Raw genomic sequence first — 25,634 nt, forward strand, 5'->3', positions numbered from 1 at the left:
CGTTCCCTCGATTGCAGTTTCTTTTGCTCGTTTTTTTTTTTTGGTGTTCGGACTGCAGTGTTCTGTGAAACCTTCACGAAGGTTGATTAGAAAGGTATTTTGTGTCGTCGAAGCTTTTCATTGACGTTTATTAATAAAATTCCTATAAAAAACGAGACGATTGTCAGATATTTTTGCTTTGTACTTTACCATACTTGGTAAAAAAAAGTGTTGAATCGGAAAAGTTTTTCCGGACAAGTAGTTGATAATCGTTTGATCTAAAAATGCATCGCAATGGAAAATCTATGCAATGTGTTCACCCGACACAAGCGGTGTTTACAAAGCAAGTTTTTATGAACGATGGGATCTCGTGTTTTTATTAATTTAGTCCAGTGAAATTTTTCTCCTTTGAATCCAGTAGTCCTTGTAAGATAGTTACACCATAAGCGCTTTATGATCGTCACAGTAAATGAAGCTTGCCAAATTTTTCTATAAAGGGAATTACACTCGTTTAGAAATCGTAAAGCCACAGAAAGAAGAAAATATCGAGGCAATCACAGTCACGGAGTCGTTTCAAAGTTCTTATCAAGTCATCCTGACGAAGCTATTAGAAAGCAAAGGCGAACACGAAATTTAAGATCGCGCAAGTTTATCATCAATTGAGCAGCCAATCGAGTCGAAGGAAAATTATCGAGGCAGCAGCTTCACGAGCTAGCTACCTGATGAGTGAGTGGAAAACGAGGGCGGAGGTGAGGACGTGAACCGTCTGAAGGGTAACGAGATTAGCAGCGATCGCGAAGGCTGCAACCTTGCAAGTCACTCAGATATCCGGCTGGTAACCTTTAACCCCTCGGATGGGCCGCATATTGGCATAGCGTTCCCTGCTATCAGCTACAACCACTTCCTTATGCCTTACCGCCCTCCTCTTCGCTCTTGCAAGCCACTTCCGGCGACGTTAGAGCTGATTCCGTGAGCATCCCCCTACTTACTTCACACATGGGAATGAACGTGATTAAAGCTGTCGAGGATGATCTTGAACTTGATTTGGTCTTTGGCGCGTGAACTAGTATCGCGAGCTCCATGAAAATTTCTGTAATTAAAGAAACCTATAATCTTGAGTTTTATATCTCTGGAAAGATTTTAAGTTTTACAAGCTATTTCCGCTTTCATATTAATGATACTAATTAAATGATACTTATTAAACGATATTGATCGAAGATTTTACTCCAAGTTCCTAGGTTATTGAGATGTAATAGATTTTTTAAATTACTAGATTTCACTTCGTCCGCGTGGACTATTAGTATTCTTTTTTATACAATTTTTAAGGAGAAAACAATTACGATTTGCAGACAAAAACAATTTTTGGGCAGATGGATTTTTATGAATGAGATACTTGCATATTTTTATAACAACAGTTTCAGAGGTTACTCTTCATAGTAAAAAATATTAAATTACGAAAAGGTTCGATTTCAGAACAAACATGACGTAAACAATAATCATCGTTGCTTGTCTCTACGAAACATGGAAGCGCGTACATCCAGTGATGCCAGGCTATTTCGCAGCTTGCACAAAAGGGATCAAAATGAAACAGCCTATTTTTTCCTGCGCTGTAAGCTGTAGATATAACAGAAAAAACCCATCAAAATTCGTTCAGTAGTTTTTACGTGATGCGAGTATAAACAGACGAACAGAGAGGCAAAAAATCCAAAAGTTAGTTTTTGCAATCCATAGCTTATGGTCTGTACCTCAATGACTGTCTTATTTTCTTCTTTTTCTGTTCAATGTATAGACACAACTCTTTTACTCCATTATATGTATAAATAAATAAATTTAGCACAAACAATCTTCCTTTATTTTTAGAAAATATATTTCTAAATAGTTCTGAATTTCATGATTTATTTTCGATTTCTCGAACAAATTTGTTGAAATATTATTCGACGGTAGTCTGAGAAACGATTTTTTTTTCAAAAATAATCTCAAAAAAGGATTTTGGTTATCATCTGTTATTCCCAAAAATTCAAAATCGTATGAAAAGTCGTCATTTTTATACAATTGAAGTTTGTGATTGACTGTATGTTGTATAGGATAAAGAGCGGGTTATTTCAAGAAATAGAAGAGATATGTCCAAAATTATATTGTTACTTATCATGCAGTTTCATGCACATTTCTACAAATCAAAACGATCATTAAAAAAGGAATACTTATTGAACAATAACCTTATTTATTACTTTTCACTAAAAAATCGTTTAAAAAAGATACTTTTATAAATATAATTTTATTTACTACTTTTCGGATGGATCGACGAAAAAATTAAAAAAAAAAAGGACAAACATCGTATCATAGAAACAAGGACTAAACGCTTGTTCTACCAAACCGAAATGAAGATTTTATTTGTCTACCTTTTCGATCCTGTCTATCAAATGTAGTAACAAGAAGCAGAAACAAATGGAATAATAAATGTAAATATATTCAGCGGATATTATGCGCGATTCAGGTGCGTTTGTAAAGGATGCACACTGACGTTGGATACGATTTTCCAGCACGTATTTCTATGATAATCGAACACAGCACAGTCGAAGGTATTTCTCGAAAGCCTCGAAAATACTTGGTAATTCGATACGTTGCGTATGTATGGAACTTGCGAGTATCCAGTGTCTACTACGATGCATTCCGATGCTTGAAACATGCTCTTGCATTTATGGAAACTAGCAACGTAACTTTAGATAGTACCTCAGAATTGAAACTGTGCTGTCCGTTACGCAGAAAAGAAGAACCAATGGTGTTAATGGAAAGATAATGAAGAGGAAAATTATTGGAACAAGCGATAAGCAGGACGAAAATTTTGACAATTTTGAATAGAGTTTAGAGTTGAAAGTATCGCTGTTCTGGAATTTTTGACACGGTACTGCAAAATGCTGAAACTCTAGAAGATTATTTTATATGTCACTTTGATTTTTATACGTAGTTTTTATTTCTGTAGATTTTGTTGATTATTACCTTAACTGAATTGTAATGTTTGAACATCGTGTAACAAATGTAAAAATCTTGCTCTAAGTTTACAAACTCGTAACTATCTACATTATGTTACTCTGTGCTGCCAATATTCTACTCATTAAAGGTACAACTTGTTACTCGAATAGTATTTTTTGAAAAGCTTTTAATAACTAAACGAACTTTTGTTCCCCGTCTGGTTATTCTGTATTATAATTTATTTTATATTATATTACATTTAATATAGTTTGCAATATGTTAATACGTGATTAAACTATAACTAATTATGGAAATGAAATATGACGTGGGGATAGAATTTAGAAGCTGGAAAATCAGTAATGGAAAATTAACATATTAAATTTCATTTAATTAATATTAGAACAACAGACAGCAACGTTACTGGAAATTTGTATAAAGGGCACTGACCCTTTTATCAACGAGTGGAAATGAAAAAAATAAAATTTGAACTCAAAAACGGAAAGTTTCATTTTTCTAATTTTTTTGGAAATTTTGATATCGAGTTGTTCTAACAGAAGAAGTTCGGCAGCTCGAAAATACAAAAATATTCGTAACTTCGCACAAGTGTAGTTTATGTAACGCTAATAGCAGAACAATTCCTTTTTCCAGCTGAAAAGCGATCGTAAGAGTGAACATACCACCACAAAGAAATCTTAACTTTTCATATCGCATCACATTGTTATTAGCATCACGCGAACTACATTTATGCAAAATTCCAAATTTTTCCACATTTTTGCAGTTTACCAAACTTCCCTCGTAACTAAATTCTAAATGGTTAATCTTTTAGATTCAATAGATTGATAAACGGTCTGCCTCAATTATTATTCTGCTTGCAATAAAAAGAAAAATTATTCTACATTTTAATTAAGTAATTTAATAATCTGTAATTGAATCTTTTGCAAGAAGTGTCTATTCCCTCTCCTTCCAATCTACATTTTTCGTAATGAAATCTTGAATTTCATTGCGCTGTTCCACATGACATTATCAGAAAATTTCAATAACTCGTCCTCCTCGCATAAATCCAAGCCGATTCGTTCGAAGAATACTAAAATAGCGGCAGTACTCGAAAGTTTCTCGCTGTACGTTTGACATTACAACCAGCTGGACGGTGTGTAAAACAGGATGCATGGAAGGTATTTTATTGCACGGCAGTAAAATGCAACAGATTACCGTCACGAAGTGACCTATCGAACACGACACACGTTCAACGCTGACATGACGATTCCGTATCCATCAACGTTCTCAACCTACACCAGAACTCTGATTCGAATGCCAACTGTGTTCCTCATCTGTCGAAGTCTTGAAATATCGAACATTTCACAAAAATATAATATTGAACGTAACATAGTATATAATATAAATAAATATTATCAGAATGGATCGGACACTATCGAAATAGACTTTCATTCAAGCGATTATTCAAACGAATTCTTTATTTTATTTCTTATTTGCTTTGTTACTTTATCTTAAATAAGATGTATCATCGAACGCTCTTCTATTATTTTTGTGATTGATCTCATAGATTGAAATAGAACCCCGTGGGAAATCGACAAAATATCCATCGAAATGAAACGAAAATGAAACAAATAACTTGAAATCTAAACTAAAGGAAAATGAAATAAATATCTTGAAATCTGAAATAAACGAAAGTGAAATTAATGTGCACATTATTGACGTAAACAAATCGATTTTTATGTAGAACCATAAAATACAGACAAGTCATCCGCGTAAACCTGAAATAAATTACAAATAAATTTCAGGTAAACGTATCAAATGTATTATATGATCTTTTTGCTTAAATAATATTAATTGTTAATAGAAGCAGAAATGAAATTAACTTGCTAGGAACTGAAAGTAAAAATAATTAATGGAATAAAAATTAGTAATAATATTCTGGTTATTTTCCTGCAATAACTTTGCAGAAAATTAAGTAAAATATCGATCTTTTTAAAATAACAATGTCACGTCGAAAACATTCAATAAAAGCATTCCATTATCTTTTTTATTTCTAACGTTAAACGAAAAATCAATCAGTGAGATAATTGCCATTATTTTATTTTACATTACTTCTTGCTAATAATGGTTTAATTATAGTGCAAAATGCCATTGCTAATGTAATTCAGTAGTACAACTCAGTAGTAATGCAGCCAACTGATACTATTACACAATCGGGGCAGTGCAATCGACTAACGTGATTTGAAATTGAGAACCAATAATGTGATTTAATGCTGAACCTTAATAGCGCAACTTGTAGCATCAGCGAATAGTAAAATTGGATGCTAAACGAATACTTCAATTGTATATTAGAGAAAGAGAGCAAGAGGGAAAAAATTGTAATATAATTGAAAATTAACATTTTTAATGACAATCATATCATCTTTCTATAGAGTCTAGTACCTTGATACTGTTAAGTTACGGTATCGACATCTTTATCTAATCAGTTAATCACTCCGTAACCAACCAATCATCCCCATACGAATAAAGAAATACAATTCGGTTAAAAGGGGGTGAAAGAAGGCAGCAAAGTTGAATCCCGCTATTTGTAAAATTCAGCATCCAACGTGAACTAAATAAGGAAAGAGTAACGGAAACTAATATCCTAGCCATCTTAGTCGAAAGAAACAATAGGAACGAAGAAAAAAAGGAAGATTCTGATATTCGATCAGGCGATTCCGTCGAGACACGCGGAAAGCACAGAGAGCGCTTTCGTAATTCGAAGGCTAGTCGGGGAAACTTCTTCCCTGGCTGATTTTCCACGGCGAGGAAACGGCGAATTCCCACGGGATCGCGGTTGGGTATCGAAATCAAATCAGGACCAAGTAGACAAGCGGCAAGCCGGGCACGTAGCTACAGGAAAGTAACGTAAACGCGTAGAGCTCGCACTTCCGCTCTGTGGCTAAGTCTGCGCGGAAGGCCCTTGCATCAGCTAGAATCTCGATCGTATTAGGCCGAAAGACTCGTGAATCCGGCTTCTTTTTATCAGCCGACAATATCAGCTTCTTTCCACAGGCTTACTAGAAATTTCCTTTCTTCGCAAGAAGATTCTAACGACACTGTATAAATACATATTCCTACTTTTGGCTTATTGGCCTGTTTCTTCTTCTATTCTTCTTCTCCTGTTCTTTGTCGATTACGTAGTCGAATAACGTGACTCTGTTTAGCTTATGGTATGTCGGATGGATTATATGCCATTCATTGAATCGGATACGATTGTTTGTTAGTTGAATTAGTAAGTGGAGCGAAGGTTTCATTGTTTGGCCAAGGAATTGATGCACTTACATAAAAAACTACATAAAAAGTTACATAAGAAAGTGTTGATAAAAAAGTTTTGTAATTTTCAAGATTTTTAAATCGGCCGTTTCATGTGCGACACTAACCTAAGATTTAGTAATTTAAAATGTTATACGTGCAATTACGACCGAATCTAATGTAACTAGGAAGATAAAGATTGAAAGTGACAGGGGCAGAAAGAGGCAAACCGCTAAATAGGTGGAAAGAACAATACGTGATAGGGAAAGCGGTTACAGAGTAGGAGAAAATTGCAAGTTACAAAGCTGCCCGTAGAAGATTATACGTATGTAGTACCACGGTGGAAGGCTCCTCTTTCTGTTGTGTTCTTACCACTTTGCTTTTAAAAGTTCTTTGGTAGTTGAGAGACGGAGGCGTGTTAGGGGTAACTATGTACGTTGCCGCGATAATGAACGATCGATTCTTTGCGAAAGAACACGTATGTTCGTTTATAGAGAACGAAGCTTTTCAGGTAATTGAGAATTTCATTTAACGAAGAACGTTGGGAAAAGAAGTTGAAGCACGTTAACTGGAGAAGTAAACGGGGGTTAAAAGTATTATATAACAGCGATAAATTAGAAAATTTCATACTGTTATGATATATTATTACACGTATTGTAATATGAAAGTTTCTATTTTTAAATACTTTGCTTTAATAAAATTGCAACCTGAATAGTTGCGTTAAAGAGGGAGGTGGAAATGATTTTCAAAAGTAGAAAGTCTAGCCTGTGTTAGCCATTACGCTGCGATATTCGTCTATCTTCGCTGCACACGCGTTGCTTAAGGAATTCGATTTAACAATATAAATCTAAATTTAACGATATAAATGATAGATATATCGTAATATAAAAATCGAATGACGGAATGAAACCGAACGAATCTGATCTTCACATAGGTTCAAACGATGTCAGAATCAAACGCAAATCGAATCATCATGATCGAATTCCAGAAAATCGTGCTCCAAATTCCGGCCGTGTCAGTGTCCTTGCAGCGGAACGCATAATTAACCGAAGACGTGTTAATTGGACGCACGAGGCGTGAACCAGCAGAAAGAAAGAGACAATGAAATATCGTCGGAGCGTCGCGTCGATGCGAAATTAATTGACGAAAAGCGAAAAGAAAAGCCATCCAACATGTGTGCACATGCACACGAACGGCCGTTAGCATTAATTAAAAGCTGGAACATTCTATTTCAATTTCAAATACCATGGATCGGTCGCCGAGCTCCATAGCTTGTCTGTGTGATCGTGATACGACAATACCGTTCCTTCAGTTACCTCGACCGATCATCCGTATTTGCATAATTCGCTGGCCAACTTAATTTCCGGCATCTCCGGAGACGTTGTCGGAAGTCTGCGCACGCTTCTTTGACGTCCACGAGTTGTCGTTCAACGGAAACGGTTTCACGCTGACGACCTTTAATATTTGCTGTACCATGATTTTATTAGGTTTTATTAGGTAGAAGTAATGAAAATTTAATTAAAGGCTAATTTGTTTGGTAATTCAATGGACATTTTAAAGCGTTTGTGAAAGTATTTTTTTCGGATTCAACAGATATATCGCGTAATTCAACACGACACAGTAACGCTTCTTCTTCTGAATCGAATAAAAATTGTTGAATAAATTGGAAATAATAATGCAAGAAAATTGAATCCTTCTTTTAAAGAATAGATCAAAAGTTTTATATAGGTCTATGCAATTTTGATACCTCACACAGGTTCACATACGTTCCGTTGTTTGCGTTTAAAAAAGGAAATTACACACGTGCCAAGAAATTTCAGGGAGATTACAAGTGTTTCCAATTCGCATTATGCTTATCAAAGTGCACAGTAGGAATCGATATCTCTCTGATCCCTTTCGATTCCACGATTGTCAAATCAACGTTTAACCAACCCCTACGTCCATAAATTACAATCCTCTCTACCCTTGCAAAACTCCATTTCTGCCGACAAGCCGATTTTGTATAAACCGTCGTCGTGTATTTATACCAGCACATTTATACCAGTGCACTTGGTACTTCCGTGGGTTAATTCGGTCATAAATATACGGCGACATCTTTACAGCGATAATCACGAATGTGGTCACGAATGTGTATATTGTGTACACAGGGTGCCCCAACAATCACGGTATAATCGGTAATAGGATGATTCTACGTGGAAAAGCAAGACAAAAATGTTGGATAGAATGTAATATTTGCTGTGGTATTTGGAGCGAGAATACAGTTTCTTCAGCTGTATTCATGAAGATATGAATTTATGTAAATAGTCCGGTTGTTAGATAGGTTTGAGTGAACGAAAAAGCGTCATAACGATAAATCATGCGTCAAAAAGTGGATTTCTGCTATTTTGCAATTTGTAGCTTCAATTGCATTTAGTATTCAGTAGCAGATTGCTCGAGCTTTTTTGGCTAAAATTTATTTCGAGAGAAAATGTCGTACAATTGCTTTTTACGCCGTGTTTTAATTAATTGTTAATTTGCTTTGAAAAGGAACACGGAAGAAGACGAGGATCGGCCGTTTAATTTTATTTACGAGTTCTGTTAAATTTCCCTCTGGATTATTATTAGCCGAATGTGATTTAACTCTGATTTAACCTGCGATTTAACATTTTCAATGGCAAATTAAAAAGATAACCTTCTCGACTGGTGCATCGTTGAAAACCACGGATTACGAAATATAATTTTCTGGGTTATTTCGGAGTATGTAATTAAATTTTATACTTCCATTCTGGGAAGTTTAATACCATTGGACGTTAAAAATATGATTACTACGGTTTGGAATGTTCTGTCCAATCGCTTCGTTATTTTAATACGAAGCGATTTGCCTGGCATAAAATATACATATTTTAAATATATTTTATAAATGCAAAAACGTTTCGTGCTGCGACAACTGGAACGATTTGACTTCTTATCCCGGATTACAGCAGAAAAAAACAATTCAATTTATTAAAATATGAAAATATACGTGTTATGTGCTCAATTAATTGTTTCACCTATTAAATATTATAGTAAGTATACTATACTTTGGAACTTTATATATCCTTGCGTATTACGTATATCCTATGCATTTTGACACCATTAAATATTTCATAAATGCATAAAAATTTACGATCTATTCATCAGGTTTACTTTCAAGTAACCTAATATTTATAGACCAGAGTATTATTGGTTTGTTCTTCTTCCACAATCCATCCTTCAAGAATATTTCGAAATTTTCCAAACTTTTTACCGATGGCGTACGTTTGATGGACACCCTGTGTACTAGGAAAGTCAGGTTCGACGTGTTTCACCAGAAACGGGGATGATCCCTGACGATAGCGTATAGAGATCCATCACGCGTGTCGCGCGCAACATACAGGTAACCCACGAATTCTAATCCCGCGCCGTGGATACGCGTATTACCATTTTCAAATGAAACGAAAATTGCGCTGGAATAGCCCAACGCGTTCGGCCCGATTGAACCGCGGTTTCGATGAATCAAATCGCGATTACGCTCGCGCTTAAGTAGCAACATTGCTCTGCTGATTGCTGTAATGACCTATTAAACCACCTAAACAGAACTATTGGCACCAAGCTGAAAGAAGGGTTGTTTGTGTCAGAGGTTGCAGCGTTGGGAAGAAATAGCGACAGTGATTAATGCGTGCAATGAATTAGGTACTTTCATGCAATTGTTATTACTATTATGGTTTTAGTGCTATTACCATAGCGAACTTTAACTTTGTCAATGAACACAATGTTAGCTTTTCGAGCAGAAATTGCTTTTTGCGCTACCAACTACGATTTTCCACATTGTTCCACGCTCCAAGTATTTTTCTTTTTTGTTTGAATATATACTAGAACTTCGTTTGTTAAAAGGAAATTTTAGTTAATGTTAATGTTAGTAAATTTTGAATAATAAAAAATAATATCTAAGTAGCGAGGAGAATTGATGAATTGTCGTTACACGCATACAGTTGAACCAATTGAAGAGTTGAAACAAATGGAGTTATGATGCAATGAAGAGCACAGTGAGACTCTTGCTAAACGCCTGGATATACAGCGACTACAAAAAGTATTCCTACGTCGTTGTATTTATTGCAGCATTTATATACCAATTAATTAGCCCCATGGTAGTTAAAAAAAAACTCCAAGTGCATTACGTTTCCTATGATTTAAGATTTGCTTTTTGTCAGTGATTCTTTTTCACGAAGATTTCCCCCGATCAATTTCCTCGTAATTTGTTGCATCCGGCTCGCTTTTCCGTGCACACAGTCTATATCTCTAGGTATCGGGGCAAGTGATTCGCGCGAAACATGGCTGAAAAATAGGTCGAAGAGCAAACAGTCGAGGAACATCGTTAACGAAACACGGAGAGAAGAGCTAATTCAGTCGAAAGGATGGCTGTTCTCCAATGGAAAACTAATATCCGGCATTATCGAGCGCGTTATTTATTTTACTTTACCGTGGAAGCTGATTAGTTTTTCGATATTTATTTCAACTGTTGTCGATTAATCACGAATAGACGAAGGTTTGCTCCTATTGTCTAACAGAATTTTCGTTTCGATTGGTATCGTTGCAACGAATCTCGTTTCACATATATATGCAAATCAAACGTTTTCCTTGTATAATATTCACTTTCTTTTCCTTTCCTTTTCTCTATTCCTTTGCTCCTTCTCCATCTGTTAGACTAGAGATTCGTTGTTATTTGACATAGATAGCGACGATGTAGAGATCGAGTTCGTTATTTCTCCTGCCTGTTCCTTTGTTTTCGTATCACGGGCTGGATGTATTGCAGTTTTCTTAAATTATGTGAATACCAGTTGGTGAAATTGAACGTGCTGATTGAATACGCTCGAGCGATTCTTTTGTACTCTATGTTCCGCTTCACTCTTTTTTCGTTCCTTCGTTTCTCGAACGGAATTGAATGTAGTTTGTTCGATGAATCTTTTACCTCACTGATTGTGAGATCTTCTTCTCTTGTTCAAGTGCAAGGGGGAGAAACTCCGTTTTCTTTTCTTTTTTCTTTTCTGCTTTATAAAGTCTATTTGCTTGTAAGAAATAATGTTCCTAAACTCTTAGGTAGACATTTTTAAACCTATGAGAAGAATAGAAATTTTAAATAAGAAATAAAATGATTATGTAAAAGTATTAAACGAGATTATGCTAAAAGAATAAAGAAATATTAGAACTAGAAAACCCATCTTTTAACAGTTCGAATAGTTTTCATTGAAAAATTAGCTTTTAATTGCGTTTAATTTAATTTAAAATCTAAGTTTCTATAAAATACTGCTCCCTCCTCTACTAAAACGATTTTCATATGTCTAAAATTTGCATGCTGGTACTCTGCGCATAAATGAGTTTAGTTTTCCCAATTCTCAGAGCTATATAAGTTTCTAGTTTATTTTCCACGCTTTCTACCACTTATGGAATCGTCAACTCGATTTAGCCGTGAACTCCATTTGATTGAAAACTCGAAATCTAACTATCGTCGAAATAAAACTTCGAAACCTGCGCGGTCCCCAAAGCAGCGACGAACAAAATTTCAACCGAACAAATGCATCTATATTATCTCTGGTCAGTTAACATTTTTCATTGCATCTGCTGCTTTTACTTTTCGTTGCGTTTAAAATAATCAAATGTTTTCCCATATCCTTTCATCCAAAAAATTAGTACGCTCGTTTTATTCTCCATTGTAAAAAAATTCTCTGTTAGCGGATCCCACTTTCACGTCAATTACTCATTTATAAGTTGCAACCATAGAAGAACCAATAGCGTACTACATCAGCGTTATTAAAAATTTTGTCCAGCTTTACATAAAGATAGACGTTTCAGCGAAATAGCGAAATTTATAATTTCATTGGAAAGAGTACGTTGGAATTTCGAATATAAAGAAAAACGACTTGATAATCAAAACCGGATAAATTCGTTTCCATCGTCTCCTTCACCTTCGTCGTCGAATACTCGACGCGCCTATTCGTTGCGTGGACGTTTGCTTGTTCAGCCGCTGGTAGTTCCGCGATGAAACGATTTTCATAAGGCATTGTTGATTCGAGCGAATCGCGTAGGCGCGAACGCGATGCACACGTTCGTCCAATATTTGCGAAAAGTGTGTCGACGCGACTGCCGTGTGCAAATACCAGCCAGAACGTGTTTGCCGCCTACGGAAGCGTTATAATATTTAATTCGTTGTTTTGAAGTTTGCATTCGTGTGTCCGGTTGATTTGTAACCGCTGGCGTTAAAAAAGAAGAGTTAAATCTGAGGAGAAGATTGGCTTCTTTTAGAAAGACAAATTGGAAGAATTTCTCCGGAAAGAAGCGAATTTGTGTGTTTTAAAAAAACTTAATTTTATCAGATTAGCATACATAAGTACATATAATGTGGATTATAATTTTTAAGGTCAGTCCATCCATCTATTTATCAAATAAATATTTTTCTTATTATTGTTTTATTTTGTTTCGATTGCTGACTACTAATACGGCTACAAATATTGTAAAAGAGTACTAGCGTTATCTCAAGAAAACCATCCGACTGTATGAAAAAAGCAAAAAAGACTGCAGCATCTTTGCAATTCTTTAGAAAATGTGTTACGCGCAGGGAACAAGTTCCGAGGAGGAGAATGGGCAAAAGTTCCGGTTTTGCGTCATTTCGCAAAAGTTTCCTCGCAATGGGCACAAACAATTGTAAACAATTCCACTGATTAAAAAAGCTAGAAATTTATCATTTTTCTAGAGATTGTTAGATACTGGAGGTAGAATATCTTTCTCACAACTTGTTCGTTCAAACATCTTTGTTCCTTCTTTTTTGCAATCTATGCATATCGCACAAAGAAATACGCAGAAAGTTTTGATTTAATCGTCTAAGAAATTATTTCATTGCCAATTATTAGAGACGCCATAATTGTTAGATATCCCGGGATATCTGCCGGATTACAATGATATTCGAAAAAGATTGGAATCACCCGTGATGAAGCCTTTTTGTACAATTTCCTACTCTCCGAGTTCATTAAGCAAGGGGTTAAAGTCTGTGCCCTGGCCCAGTTACGAAGAATGCTCTCGCAAGAAACGTCAGCAACAAGCTAAATTAAAAATCTCACGCTTGCGAAAAACTCGCAATACGGTATTTCGACTATCCAGCATCAAAGAATCTTCAGTCCACGTACATCATACAATCCGAACCACGTGAAACCACGAATCAAAGACGGCGAAACCCTAGACATGCGCGTTCTCTTCCGTTTGTTTAACGAAATTAACCTCTCGGCCGTGAAAAGTGCGACAAAAAATGCTCGTGCTGAATGGCAGCGATGAAGACGGCTTCGTGCGAAACCCTGTGAACGTTCGTCACGGTCTAAACTTCAGACCTGAGGAAATTTAGACCAAAGCAGGTCTAGCTTCTAGCTCGAATGGAAAGAGAAAACCATCCGTGATAAGAGAAAAGCTACCCTCAGCCTTGTACAGGCCACGCGCTTTGCCGATCTCGTGAGGATACCAAACGTCCTGCATAAAAAATGCAAGGGACACCAGCTTCCCTTTGATTGTCGCTGCGGTAGGACGATGCGATAGGCGAAGAATAAAAATGAAGATAATAACAGAGAGCTTAAGAAATCTCGTCTCTCAAAGGAAATCATCTCGTCTAGTAGGATGAGGCCTCTTCCCCGCGAATCGTTGAGGTCGTGCCTGACCGCGTACTTGGTCTTCTTCCACCTTCTTTTTTTTCTCCCTTCCTTCATCCTCTTCGTTCCGCCGGAGACATTAAAGTCTGGGGAATTAAGAGACTACTCTGCTCGAAAAGCAGAGGCTGGTTTTAATGGAACGGCGTAAAGTGAACTAGATATGGTTTTGGAATTCTTTTACATGGGATTAAAGCGGATAAAGACGAAGAACACGCAGACGAAAGGGGTTAATTGTTGACGGTGGTCGAGTAACACGCGGCAAGGCACACGTTTTTATATTTTTATGAACACGGCTAAAGAAATGAAACTTAGATATCGTTTCATCTGGTAAAAGTTGTAACAAATATTCCACTTTGGATGGTTTATATTTTCCATAAATGCATAAAAATCTATAGTTTAATTAATATAAATATTATATTCATTTTTAGCGATAGTGGACATTGTTGAAAAGTGTGTTACAAGTTATAGATTAATTAACGAATTGAAAGGTTTGCAACGAAGGATAAAAGAACGGATGACTTGAATTCCAACCAGTCAGAAAGTGAAAGACGAGGGGTAAAGTGTAGCACCGGTGGAGAGAATAAGTTTATTTTTCCAATGGAGTATTTTTCTTGCATTAACGTGATTAAGTTAAGTTCATTTTAAAAGCGGTTACGCGGTGTTTGCGCTCGATAGCGATGCATTTTGTCGGCGATTGAAATTGTTAAGTTAAAAAAGGGGTTGATTTTAAATGATCGATTTGCGTTTAAAATGCGAAAGGTAATTTAATTTCGATGAAAATGTTTAACACGATAAATCGAGGGAAAGGGAGACAATTCTAACGTCGTGCTAAATTAAATGCACGAAACATAATAGTCTCTATGCTCTGAATTTAATTGAAGTTAAATTATGTGGTAAACTGGAAAAGGAGCAAAAATCTCGAAGCGAGGTGAATGTTTTTCTAACTTTATTATTATGCTTTACTGTTTATAACATTATTATGCATTGATGCGTTAGTTTTATATAAATGATTACCTTTAATTATAAATCATTTTCTTTAAGACAATTCATAGAATATGAAAGAAATAAAATTGCAATTTTTAATGTCATTCACTAAATCTTCCGATTTAATAAATAAAGTTTAATCAAGGAAGCACGAAATACATTGCAGACTATACGATTGACATGTCATCAATATGCAACAACTCTATTGTTTTTCTTCAATTAAAATGTATCGTATAACGTATCCACTATATATTAAATTCTCAATATAACAATTCCATTGTATGTGATTAACGCAGCCATTCGAATGATCCATTTGTTCCCTCTATTAATTTAAATAAGGAACCTTCCAGCGGCCCTTTCGCAGAGGTGCTCGGCTGGCCTAGTTTCCAATGGCAGACGAAACGTATCTCCCTAAAGGCGGCGTTGTATTGTATCAAAAGCATGTTCTGAACCGTGGCCAGAAAGCATGGGTTCGCAAACTGAAATGACTCGGCGAATTCGCGGATTTCAATTCGCCAGCGGCTCCTAAACTGTTGAATTTGGCGATGGGGAACTCGCCCGCTCGCTCACTCTAATAATTGCACACTGTTCGCAGAATTTCGCGTTCTTACAAACCATTTAAATGTCGCTCCATTGGAACTGGAAAACTTTCGACTGACATCTTCGGGAAAGGACGCCGTCACGACGTTTACTCCAAAACTTACCAAGGAACCCAGCACCTCTTAGCGCTCTCTCTCTCTCTCTCTCTCTTTTGAAGCTAACGGAAATTGTTATAAGTTTTACGACTTAACACTTCTTACGAGCCTTAAGTGTCCGTTTGAGTCAATGTCGGAACATTGCGTCTATTTAAACAGCGGAAAAATCAGATCTGAATTCCCGAGTTGTCTCAAAGAAGGAGAACAATTGAATATTAAACACACGCATAGTACAAAACTGAAATATTTTATACTTTAATGTGACTAATAGGAGAAATTAACAAGTCAAGTTCAAAGTTTGAAGAACCCAACAATAGTTCCAAATATCCGTGTTTCGTTCATCCAAGTAGCGAATGAAACAGTCAGCAAAAAGTTAACGGGTAAGGACACCGCAAAACGGTCATGCAGAATATCATTTTCCACTTACTATCCAGAACGAGCTAAAATTCTCATCAACTCTCATTAACAACTTCCCAGAAACAAGAAATTGCAAGACAGTAACGCAGATTACACTTTCAAATATCATTTACTGACCACAAACTGTTGTTAAATCGTAAACTAGGAACGAATTGTCCCGAATTCTCTACGAATAGAGACAAAAGTAGTCGTAAAGTGTCTTCGAAACGTCAGGTTTTTCGAGTGGCTACAGCGGAACTGTCAAAGGCACGTAAGGTACGAGATCTCTGACGAATGAAAGTTTGCGAGAAACGGTGCGTCGTTCGTATCGAAAAGCTGCGTGTAATCTTGTGATACACGGTTGTAATTAACGCGGCTCCATCGACCGAAAAACAGCCGGATTATCCGGCTTGTTGCTTGCCGGTGGATCGACGAGAAATTTCCAGCGACGTTTCAGCAGCGATGCTGCTATCGCTTCCGATTGATTGATTTATGAAGATAAAATGGACTATGCCAGCGAGTGATATTGCAAGCTTGATCTAATTTTGCGAGAAGCGTTTCGTTTAAGTCACCGAAATTTTCAGTTCGAGGCTAAAATTGCGGCATTTATTTTGAGGCATGTGTTTTGTCGGTACTCTTTCAAATTATCACTTTGAGTGCCACGTTGGTCATATATGATCGACCACGGTTTCTCCTGTGATGCCGCAGTGGTCATTGGTAACCGGAGCGCTTGAACTTCTTACAGTTGTAAAAATTGTATGAAAATTGAGAGTTAGTGCATTTTGAATATAACCGATAAATAGAAGATACTTTGAAATAAAAAGTGCCCCATTGAACAATTAAACATTTTTATTAGAACATCAATAAAAAGAAATGAGAACAAATCTTGCATCTAACGGTGCACTGTGTTTGCATCCATATCTTTGAGGGGTAATCTACGAATATTATTATAAACACACCTTAGAAAATAATCGTAAATGCTGCTTTATAATCATATAATTGAAGTTAGAAATGTGAACATACCTTACTATTATATATAGAATGAACAAATACTGCTTACTAATATCTTCTACACGTTTTAACAATATATTCTGCACGTTTTGCTTACGACGAAACAACGAATACAAATGATTTGTTGAAATAAACGAAACCTTGTTGTAATATGTCGCTGTCAACTATTACCCCTGACCACCAATAAGATAAACGGTCCATTGGGGAACAATGTTGTCTTGTATCATCAATTTATTATCATTTTGCCATTATATGCTCTATATAATAAAAATGCTCCCGTGGCATGTTGAGCGAAACATGTGATTTCGGCGTGGCAGTCAAAGTGTTAATATAGCGTGGATGTTTCGGTAAATTCATATTTTCATGAATAAGAAATAGAACCTAAACAGAGACTTTCAAACCACCTTTGCCAAATTTAAATGCGCGTAGGAAAATCAAACGAATATCTATCGACACTTGGGGAAGTCTTTGTAAAGATATTTTTCATCGCTGCTATTAGGAAATAAATGGAGTCCACATAACTGGAATTCTACTGTACTAGGAGCTTCAAAACCTCGTATCTTTGCAGATTCCTGAAAGCGGTACCAAAGCAAAACATTCAACTTCGAATATACCGAATTGTCAACAAATCATAATTTCCTGATATTCATTCTTGAAGCATATTCAATACAAATGTTCCCCTTTACTTCGCAAGAGAAATCGCTCGCTCACCGTTCCAACTACTTTCACGAATCAGCAGCTTTTTGAAAAGTCAACCTGTCATACATCCGCGAAGGTGGTCCTTTTGGAATAGTCCTATTGAGTCGTAAGAGCAGAACGTTCTTTGATCCGCCATTGATTTCGTAGCAGCCGGTCAAAAGCAAAGGTTTTCCACGAAAAGGAGTACGGCTTTTGGTTATCACGCGTCGTTGAATCCTGAAAAAGGGCTGCCGATTTCACCATTTCCGCGTAACTTCGAACTGTCAACGAATCTGCACGAATTTCCAACGCAACTTCTCCGTTCCTTATTTTCTATTTTCCTTTTCTCGATTCTTTAAATATATGATTTAAATATTACGATTTAATATATGCGATTAAATCGATTACGATGTTTTAACCGCACCACACAAACATTCAGTCTTTCTATAGCTTTTTGATATTTTTTTTCTCGTTGCACATAGAATATACAATATTTCCTCGTTTATCGTTCGACGTAATAATGTAGCGGCAATAACTGTCGATTTTTTAAACGTTCGTATACGGCTTCAGTTACTATCTTCAATAACGAGTTTCTCTATTTACAAATTCTCTTCACACACGCATATGAACTTATAACGTAGTCGTAACATATGTATGTGCGTGACTTAAAAAGCCATCAGAATTGAAAATGCTTTGTTTGTAGCGGCTCCATCGCTAGCTATCAGCTAACCTTCGACAGGAAGCTGTTTGATCTTGCTCGAATTAATTTAGTCGCGAAACGTGACGACTTTGATGCATCCGCGAAATAATGCAGCAGTCACGACTTCACAGGCCGAGGCTACCACACGCCACGAGTAATTAATGAAGACGAATCGACTTCTAGCTCTCTTCTTCGTTTCGAGGCGAAAAATTCACCCTTCTACAAACTGTGTACGTTTCCTGATGAATTACACTTAATTAAGGTGACTAACGAGCTTGGAATTGCGGCTACTCATACGCCGCTATCGTATGTCGTTCTTCGTAGGAATCTTTCATTTTATCTCTTATTAACATTCGTAGATACTCGCTCCTTTCTTTTTCACTTTTACCGCATTATTTGTAACAATAAAAATCTTTACGTTTACGAATTGATTCTTTTATTTTGAAAAACATGACATATAAAAAACAAGGGACGACGTAAGGAATTACTTCTATATTTGTATCCATAAAATACATTCCTCGCAGCTCGTACATATGTTGTCTTTCGTACGACAGCTTCTACAAAGTAAAAGTTAAAATATCTATTAAAAATTAATAATTTTTCTACCAGTTATATTAAAAGATATAATAATATAAAAGAACATTAATCGAAATAAAATAAAGGAAAGCAATAAAATTTACTGTACCAGATACAAATCAGACAACAACTATTAAACGTTCTTATATAGAGACACAAATATAAAAGGATACCGTAAGTCATAGACAATTTTCTTTCCTATAAGTAGCTCCCTTATCATTTGTTACTCCCTATATATCATTGTCTTCCGTTCTTTTAGTTTCACCCTATCTACGTACTTGCTGCTTATCTCTGTACTTCACTCTACCTTCCTCTATGCCCCCGACTATTTTTCTCAGCCTCCGCCTCTTTATCTTTTGGCCTTTTTCCACTCGAAAACGCGAGTAGGGGAGTGGTCAGAGGGCAGAGAGATAATTATCTTTGGTGAATTACCGGTAATTGTATTTGTTAAAGGGGTATTTGAATTCATTTAATTCGGACCATTAACGAGAGAAAAATTAGAGAGCAGGTGAATAGAGAGAATTAGATTTTTTTGGCGGCCAGACAGAGACACGCAACATGCGATTTCGTAAATAAAGCGTTACCGGCTCAACGAATTAAAGGGTTTACCCGTTATTTCCCTGCGATTTTGAAAATATTCAATGCCCGTTTCTACCAGGGTGTTTAATAAATTCATTTATATTAGACCTATTTAAAAAACATTAAATGCATAGTTAAATCCATATACTCTTATTTTCCAATGAAGAATTTCTTTATCAGAATATCCTTTAACATCTACAGATTTGTTTCACGTTTTACCGATAAAATTGTGACAGTCATTTTTCATTGCCGAATTACATTGCCAAAAAGGTTTTGAGATGTTTTATGTAAAACATACTGTAGGATCTTTACTACAATTAGTTTATTTACAATAGATGGATAAAACAGATGTTGGTTAAACAGGAAACGATGGTTGTTTAATGTGAACTAATCACAATAACGTATTATAATTAAAACAACTAAATAGTTAATTTGCAACTCTCGTCATCACGGATCCAACACTCCACACGGACCACACTCTCTCGACAACGCAATTCGCATTCCTTAACTTCTCAATTTACACTCTCTGACTTCTCAACTAACACTCTCTGACTTCTCAACTAATACTCACTGTTAATTCGTTTTTGCCCCTTAGCATCCCTTTGTCTTTTGTCTTAGCCCTACCACGCACGTGTTCCACAACCGCTCGTAGCCAGGGTCACGCAGACCTTTTCCGCGAAACTATTCGATTGAAGGATCGACGATATATTCTTGGGCCTGTCGGCACTTTGACTTTCTCGCGACATTATTTATAGTTCGCCCAATATCTTTTAGGCCTTTCGTCCACGATACTATAGTATAATATCACGTGCCGGACAAAAGAAACAAAGAATTGATCGACATCCGAGGTGGAAACCGATACGCAATCGATAAACCTGGTGCGATCCTTCGCTATCGAAAACTGCTTTTCTTACTCAATCCGTAGAAATGAGTTGTGAACTCATTTCAACGGCTATTATCTCAAGCAAAGTGCATAAATTCATCTGTGCTCCATGCTCTATGAATGCAGCGGACGCCGCGAAAGATAAATATTCAAATGCATAACAGCCACGAAGTCAAAGAACGTTGTTACCAACTATTTCTACTACTCGACGAATGCCGTTCCTTCGAATTCTCATCCTTTCGCTGTTCAATGTAGAAACTCTGGATACGAATTAACTGCTTTGGGGAAAAAATAGGAGCGGTAAAAACAGGTATAGCGATAAAGGGCGTGGAACGCTCATGAAAATGAGACGAACTGGAAAAGTCTATGAGTGTCTTGCTAGGCAAAATGTACTAATGGAACTTTTGTTGCTGTTTCAAAAAATTATTCATCGAAATATTCGTGGCTAATCAAATGTAAATTGAACTTATTAGCTGTTATAATTCATTGGTTATTATAAAAAAAAGTCGAGAATGTCATGAATACGCGAGTCTTGCTACGTAAAATATGCTAATGAAACTTTTGTTCCTGATTCTGAAAATTCTCCATCGAAATTTTAGTAGACAATAAGATTGTAAATTGGATTTGTTGATTATTATACTTGGGAATTATCGCGCTAAAAAAGTCTCTGAAATCTCTGCTAATTTCGCGGACCTTTGCAAGTATAGCTTTGATTTATTATTTAACGGCCATGGTTCGTGATTTATCACTTACTATGGTGTTAGTCGACTCTCTTTTTTCCTGTCTCTCATGGCGCGCCGAAATAAAATTGCCATGTATTTTCGGCGCAGTGCCAAGGCTTGCTTTCGCTACTAATTTCAGCCCGTCATACACCTTACTTGTTGTTGCACATCACGCGCAATACGATTTACGTGACGTGGCCGGCCTCGTGACGAGCTTTCCCAGTGTTCCGTAACAAGCTGCATCCCTTTACCTGGTAATTTCTAGCGAAAATATCGCGCTACTGACTCACGGTTAATACGTTCTAAATAGAGCTTTGATGATTTTGGTTCTTCGAACAATCTGCTTCTGGAAAGAAACGACCGAGATAACGTTAGGAACGAAGATTGTTAAACAAGAACATGATGAGTGCATATTTGACGAATTTCTTAATTTGATATTATTTAGCGATTGAAGAAATATGATCGTACGTAATGTAGTTAATTAAGAAGATCAAAATTTTAAAAACAGAAAATTTTGATAACAAAAAATGACTTCAATTGTATCACGAAATTATGTAGGACCACGGTATATGATATTTCAGAGGTGCAAATGTATAAAATCGTAGAAAAAAATATGAATTTTAGTTCTCTAAGAGAAAAAGATAAAGTTTATTAAAAGTTCTCAGGAAATGGTGCAAAGGAAGAAATTAGCCGACATTATTGATTTAGCTTTAATCAACATTTTATTCTATTTCCACACGCGACTTGCTCGTTAAATTATTCTGCAATTAGCAGAGCTACTAATTAGTATAATTACAGCAACAAATAACATAAAGTACTGACTTTTACGTTTCGCTATAAATTTGGAATAATTGATGAAAGTCATTCAAAATTTCGTAAACATCAAGTTCGTGAAAAAAGATTCGATGGAAGCTTAAGAATTAATTCGTTTGCCTTATTATTTGAGTTTTGATTTCTTGAAAATTGAACGTTAATCGTGTAACTGGATGATGAGATTGACGGGTTTAAGAAAAGTGACGTTGATGAGTTTGTCTTCCGAAAGGTTCAATTGCGAGAGTAATTCCAACGCTATCGTTCAAATCGACTCCCAAAATCTCAGAATCCTGTGCCAAATACAAATCCCTCTTTTCAAATCTACATTCAAGATTATATATCACCTGTCGACGATGATTTTTTCTAACCCAGTGAAATCAATCTTCCACGAGCTATTTCATTATCACGACACGTAACTTGAATGTCATGTCATCTCGTCAGCAACGTAAATTCCCTTTCTCAATGGGACTTAAGACACGGAACGTTAATCGGGCTGGCCGTCAATTGCGTAGGGCGACGGGAGCCCTTTAAACCGTCACGACAGAACAGGAATTAGAGCATCGATTAGACGGTCAATTATGGAATTGCGTCGGGCAGACATCATACGAGTAATTCGACGCTTCCAGCCGGAATACTCGTGCCGGGAATGTGGATCGTTACGGGACCGGGCACCGTTCGAAATATAATTAGTTAACGTCGTGTAATTAAAAGCATTCGGTACGAGACTCACGTAGTTTCGACGCGATTTCACTGGCCTGTCGAAATGATTAAATATTCTATTATCAATGATGGAGGCACAGGTTAGAGGGGTTTTTGGCGTCCATTAAAACAGGCGACCGAATATAATCGGACGCGCTGCCACCAATTGACAAATCCTTGCCGCGCGTTTTAACTCTCTCTGTGAAATCTATTTTTCTCTGATTTTCCTATAGAATCGCACGTGCTTCACGGTCGAGATTTTATTAGCAGATCTGTGAAATATATCTCGATGGTGATGTTCGAGCCACGTATTGTAGTCGAATTACAAATATAAAAAGAAGGTAATATTATTTCATACGAAAAGAAACATACAAATGAAACTTTGAATCGAAAGAAGTTCCATTTAATAACGTAAACTGTAAACTGAAATCAACGTTTAATTCATTATTTCAGTCAACGCGATCAATAATTCCATGTTAACGGTTATTACATTCATTTATACAAATGAAATCTACAGTCTAAATATTAGTAAAGCATCGTGCAACCTATAAACGACAACTAACGCGCGTGACGTACATGTAACACGATATAATGACTGAAATATAGTTGATTTGTCATTTTATTTCGCATAATATATCGATTTTACGCTTGCTAATTACAATGCTAAATATATTGAACATTTTACTTTTAGATACTTGTTCAAGTAACTTTTGTAGATAAACCTACTGAAAAACTCGGTCAAGAATATATCACGAACAAATTTTACTTTGAATTTTAACCGGAAATCTCTTTCAACTCGAATCAGATTGGTCGAGCGAATGCAGAATTTATTGAACTGAAGATTACCATAAGCGTTTCTGGAAGATGACTATCGAGGTAATGACAACGAAAATTGATAACAAGCTACTAAATCTTGATAATAATATACAGTGATCCTATATACAATGATCCTGAGATAATATTCTATATAGTGAAATAATATCTTATATAGGGAACAGCGGCAGGAAATTAAGTAATATTTCTTCATAATTGAAACAAGTGGCTCTTGTTCCTCCTGTATCATCTGCAGTACAGTGAAGCCTGCTGCATGCAATTACTATCTAATTGCCTATACGAAATGGACATCTAATCTGGTATACATCATGGTACTCCTATAGCCGATAGCAGTAATTCTCCGGTTTATCCCGTCAACGAACGTCGTTCTAGCTTGCTGTAATTAGCGAAAAATTAATCAAGGATACGATTCTAGTGGAGAATGTGGTGCATTTCCTCGCTTTGATACGCATATTTTATTTTTTTATTTTTTTTTTTTTTCGTTTTTCTATGGTAATATGGCAACACTTGTTTGTAAGCAAAACTTATGGTTTTTATTTAAGCAAAACTAGGTGTATGGAAAAGTTTTAGCCTTTTTTTAAGCTTTCACCAACAATTATTTTTAATCGATACAATTTCTCACCTTTTTGCGCAATTGTTTGGTTGGTATCGATCTGTCTGAAACGCCAACTTTGTGATCGATTGGCGACTGCTTCACAAAACCACAGTGAGCACGATGATCAACGACCACAACGCCTAAGCCGCATGTGGTTTGAATCACTATCTTTAACTTGGGCTGAGAAGTTCCACAGCACGCGGCGTATTCTCCAGATTTGACACCGACAGATTATCGCTTATTCCGGTCGATGTATTTAGCTCTCTTTAGTCGGACAACACTTTCGAAATATTGCAGAAATACGAAAGTGTTTTCTGTGGTTTCTTCGCGACGAAATCTGAAAGTTGACAGAAAATCGTATCAAGTGTTTCGAACATCAATTTGTAATGCATTGAAAGTGATGTAGTTGAAAATGTAAAATTGATGAAAGGGCTTGAAACTTTTGCCTGCGTCTAATATTTGAGGGAATAAAAGATAGAACTTAAATAGAGATCAGTTTTAGCTACGAGATATTATCATTGAGTACTTTACTCTGCATATTCTGTATATTTTTATCTTGTAAGAATTATTACCGTGGACGTGTCTGAATTATTACACAAACGTGGATCTACCACATACGTAAGTGACAAAGAAAAAGAAAAGTTACAATTTGAAAATAAAAGTTTCTTTTATATCGTTAAAGATAGTTCAAAACGGGACGGAAATATCTCAGAAATTAAGCCACCGTGGCTTTATATCCCTGTGAATTTTGTACTCGTTTTAAGTATCTCCACGCTCTTCGAAACTTTGTCCATTTAAGCCAAAAGCAAGCTGTTTATGTTTCATGAGTTTACGACTACCAAGACCATTTGGAAGGAACACACACAGCGTTTTTGTACGATACTTCCAGGTTTCTTATTCCTCAGTATGACCTATTTAAAGAGAGTGGTCATCTTGTTCTTGCTATAGGAAAATTCTTCAAGCAATCAGAAAACAATGACCCTGTTTCTTCAAAGTCAAAACGAAGTCGTAAACGTTCCATCGTAAGAAAATAATCTCGAGAAGTTTGCAATCAGAACCTTAAAAGAAGGTACCCTCAAAACCCAAAGACCGTTTTAACTAAATTTCAAAAAGAAAAATAACAAACTGGTGGACCAAGCGGTCGAATTTTTAGTAACTTTCTACCTTAAATTTCCTATTTCAAATCGACGTCCTGGAAAATTGACTTCCTATAGCTGTTATTCTCTTCCATCGAGCCGTCATCTAAAACGGTAGCTTCTGAAAGTTTTGTAAAAGATAAAATTCCGCAAAAAAATAAAAGATCTTTTTTCTTCCGTCTCGTTCCTTTTAAAATATACATCGAAATCTCCGTAAGGCCCGATGCGGTTGCTCGTAATTCGAGTAAGTATGCCCAACCTCGGAACAGAAAAAATATAGAATAAGAGGAAAGACCCGAAACCAAGGAGAAAGAGGGTAACAACACGAGAACGTATAAAACCTTCCACTTTTTTTTTCTTCTTATACGGTGCAAACCATGAAAAACCGAAGTGTTCCGGTTGGAACCGGAA

General features: G+C 36.3%; 1 protein-coding gene and 2 long non-coding RNA genes across 3 annotated transcripts in view; 1 reads left to right on the forward strand and 2 right to left on the reverse strand.

Annotated features, from left to right (window-relative positions):
* The window catches only part of LOC126923449 (zwei Ig domain protein zig-8-like), a 418,101-nt gene that overhangs the window by 386,206 nt on the left and 6,261 nt on the right, over positions 1 to 25,634 (forward strand). The window lies entirely within an intron of this gene.
* On the reverse strand, positions 18,806 to 21,354 carry LOC126923458 (uncharacterized). Its single transcript, XR_007713171.1, has 2 exons — positions 21,178 to 21,354; positions 18,806 to 18,943 (listed from the first exon to the last, which is right to left on the reverse strand). It is a non-coding gene; the product is annotated as an uncharacterized LOC126923458 (long non-coding RNA).
* On the reverse strand, positions 23,078 to 25,499 carry LOC126923455 (uncharacterized). The gene is made up of 3 exons (XR_007713168.1): positions 25,252 to 25,499; positions 24,115 to 24,424; positions 23,078 to 23,868 (listed from the first exon to the last, which is right to left on the reverse strand). It is a non-coding gene; the product is annotated as an uncharacterized LOC126923455 (long non-coding RNA).

This window comes from Bombus affinis, chromosome 13 (assembly GCF_024516045.1).
Source record: "Bombus affinis isolate iyBomAffi1 chromosome 13, iyBomAffi1.2, whole genome shotgun sequence".
In the NCBI taxonomy this organism is placed as follows: domain Eukaryota; kingdom Metazoa; phylum Arthropoda; class Insecta; order Hymenoptera; family Apidae; genus Bombus; species Bombus affinis.